The sequence below is a fragment of the Pseudophryne corroboree genome, chromosome 5 (assembly GCF_028390025.1).
Source record: "Pseudophryne corroboree isolate aPseCor3 chromosome 5, aPseCor3.hap2, whole genome shotgun sequence".
Taxonomy (NCBI): domain Eukaryota; kingdom Metazoa; phylum Chordata; class Amphibia; order Anura; family Myobatrachidae; genus Pseudophryne; species Pseudophryne corroboree.
The window spans coordinates 258,621,400-258,624,364 of record NC_086448.1 but is presented as its reverse complement, the minus strand read 5'-3'; the positions used below and the strand labels follow the sequence as shown (position 1 = coordinate 258,624,364).

General features: G+C 41.4%; 1 pseudogene; it reads left to right on the top strand.

Annotated features, from left to right (window-relative positions):
• On the top strand, positions 1-119 carry LOC134931408 (5S ribosomal RNA; annotated as a pseudogene).
• Positions 120-2,965: the final 2,846 nt, after the last annotated feature.

Here is a 2,965-nt window from a genome sequence, read left to right as displayed (position 1 = left end):
CCCTACGACCATACCACGCTGTCAGTGCCCGATCTCGTCCGATCTTGGAAGCCAAACAGCGTTGGGCCAGGTTAGTATCAGGAGAGGTGACTGCCTGTGAATACCTGGTGTGGTAGGTCAGGAATTAATTTCCGCTCTTATGTGACCAACACACACCAACAGCAGTATCACCACATTTTTTCTATTTTTTCTATTTTTTCTCTTTATTTTCTCTTTGCTCTAATACTTTCAATATCAACTGACCATTACCTTTTGCATATAAATCCCTGCCCACAAATAGGGCCAGGGCATGCTATTAACACTTAGGTGCATAATTCCTTGAGTGGTGACTACTGATTACCATTCTAGCCAGTCTTAGCCTAAATTGTATTGAAACTGTGTTGTGACTTAAAAACCCCCGGTTCCATTAATACAGTATTACTGTACTGGTCAGGGGAAATGGGGGTATGACTACTCCATGTCTACAACCCTTTCCATACTCTTACGATTTAAGAGACCAGGACATTTTTTAATTCCCCAAGAATCGCCGTTGATTCTCAGGATCTGTGGGAAGTTTATCTTGTTTTAACCCTATCAATAAAAGTTATATAATATTATTCTCTGTAATACTTCTAAAAACATTTATAAAAAAAATTTTTTCTATTTGTTTTTCATTTAAGAGTGCGCCCACACAAGAGCCTTCTGTCCTCTCCCATTGCATAAGTCTCATACAGCCTGCACAGGACATCCACCGCTACCCACAACCCTGCTGTGGCTGGCTGTAACCCTTCCCATGCAGGCTCCGCCCCCCACATTTCCGGGCTTGTGCATGCGCAGTCCGGATTTGCAAATAGCAACTCTTAAAAACCGGGAGGGCTGGCAATGTTTGCGGGGCACTGGGAGACTCATATCAATATCGGTAGCCTCCCGCTGAATGCGGGAGGATAGGCAAGCCTGCATCTACGCCATCTGCAGTGCAATATGGTTTTGAACTTTAGTGTGCTTTCTTGGTTTGCTAACAAACCTCAATAAGATCCTTAATACAGGATGTACTGTAGTTATGTCACAATAACGGTCACAATAACTTCCCCTGCATCCCGCCCCCTCACAATCCCGACGGTCGGCATGCCGACCAACAGGGACTGTTCCCACTCGTGTCCACGACACCCATAGAGTGGGAATAGAACCTGTGTCATCGCTGAGCCCGCAAACGGCTTCTTGCGCTCACCAACCCCTTAATACTGTACATATAACACTCAGCAAAAGAGCCATAATGTCTCACAAATACAGCAAACACATTTATGGTCTTTGACATGCATGTCCAAACTGCGGCCCTCCAGCTGTTGTGAAACTACATATCCCAGCATGCCCTGACACAGTTTTGCTGTCAGAGAATGCTAAAGCTGTGTCAGGGCATTCTGGGATGTGTAGTTTCTCAACAGCTGGAGGGCCACAGTTTGGACATGCCTGGTCTATGATAAACACAATTTACAATACATACATTTTTTCCTTTTAAATCTTGTGCACCAGTAACATTTTAACTATGGTTTTATATTAACAAAAGGGGAAACAATCTTGAAAAAAATTCCTCTTATTTGTTTAAGAAAATTATTTATCACTGGTTTTCATCATAAGCCCACATTACACTTATGTAAGTGTGTTGAATCGGTATAAGTTACAGTCCTTGGCTCTGCTCTCCAGTCAAGGGATACTTCTTGGCAGCACACACTGCATGCTCTGCAGTAACACGTTACTTCAGAGACAATTTTTGGAACTAATGAGCTTATTGCAAGTTTAACTTCCTCAGATATATTTAACGATAGATATTATATTCTCTGATAACTTTTCTCAGCATTAAGGGCGTATACAGTAAGATGTTATCTTCCTTCATTGTTATACTGTTTCTTTATCTGAGATGTGACTAGCGGGTATTTTGATGTAATGTCAGACTGGCGATACGCTAAGGCTTCTTTATATATAAGGATGACTGAACACTAAGGTACCTCCCAACATTACCGTACCTGCCAACATTACTATATCTCCTTATATAACCAATGGTTTACAGACAGACACAAGTGCACTGTCAGCAGCAGCTGGTAAAGTGATGGTTGAGGTCCCTTAAATGTATAAAGCAGTGGTTTCCAAACTTTTTTGAATCACGGCGCCCTAGAATATCAGATTTTTTTTCACGGCACCCCTAGGCCAAAAATTTCTTATTGAGAAATTTAGAAAGAAATATTACATTAAGCAGATCGCGTTTATGTGTCATCCTTAGGGTCAGTTGTGTGGTGAGGGACAAAATTTGCTTCTGTTTGGCCGCATATTTTATGACTGGCAGCCACCAGCACTGGTTTTGCCTATTATATTGACCTTGAATAATTTGAATTGGTCCTGGACTACCAACCCAGGGCACCCCTGCAAGTGTCCCGAGGCACCCCAGGGAGCCAAGGCACACAGTTTTGGAACCTCTGGTATAAAGCAAAAAGAATAAGGTAGGTATACTAGCACTGGCTGTGGGGACGGCTTGCTTTATCAAAAACAATCACAATTTATTACCTAGACTACACATAAAAAGACAATAATAGTAGTAATAATAAAAAGATTGTATATTGTTTGTATAATAAATGTTAAGCTGTGTATTGCCACCAATAAAATTATACATGATCCACAATTGTCTACTGGTATACTTCTATATACAATTCTGAAAACTTGGCTAGGACATTCTACAATAGATTCATACAGTCACTAGATTTAGCAGCAAAGATTTTGCCGGGTATAGAATGGCAGTAATGCCTTGATGGTGTCTCAGCTTTAGGAATGATCCGTTAGTTGCTGGATGGTTGATCTGTTTGTAAAGTGCTGCAGTGCAATCTGTTCTATCCCAACATTACTGTACCTCCTTACATAGCCATGCCTGCCAACAATAACATACCTCCCGACCTTACCATACTAACCAACATTACCATACCTCTCAAATTTACTGTAC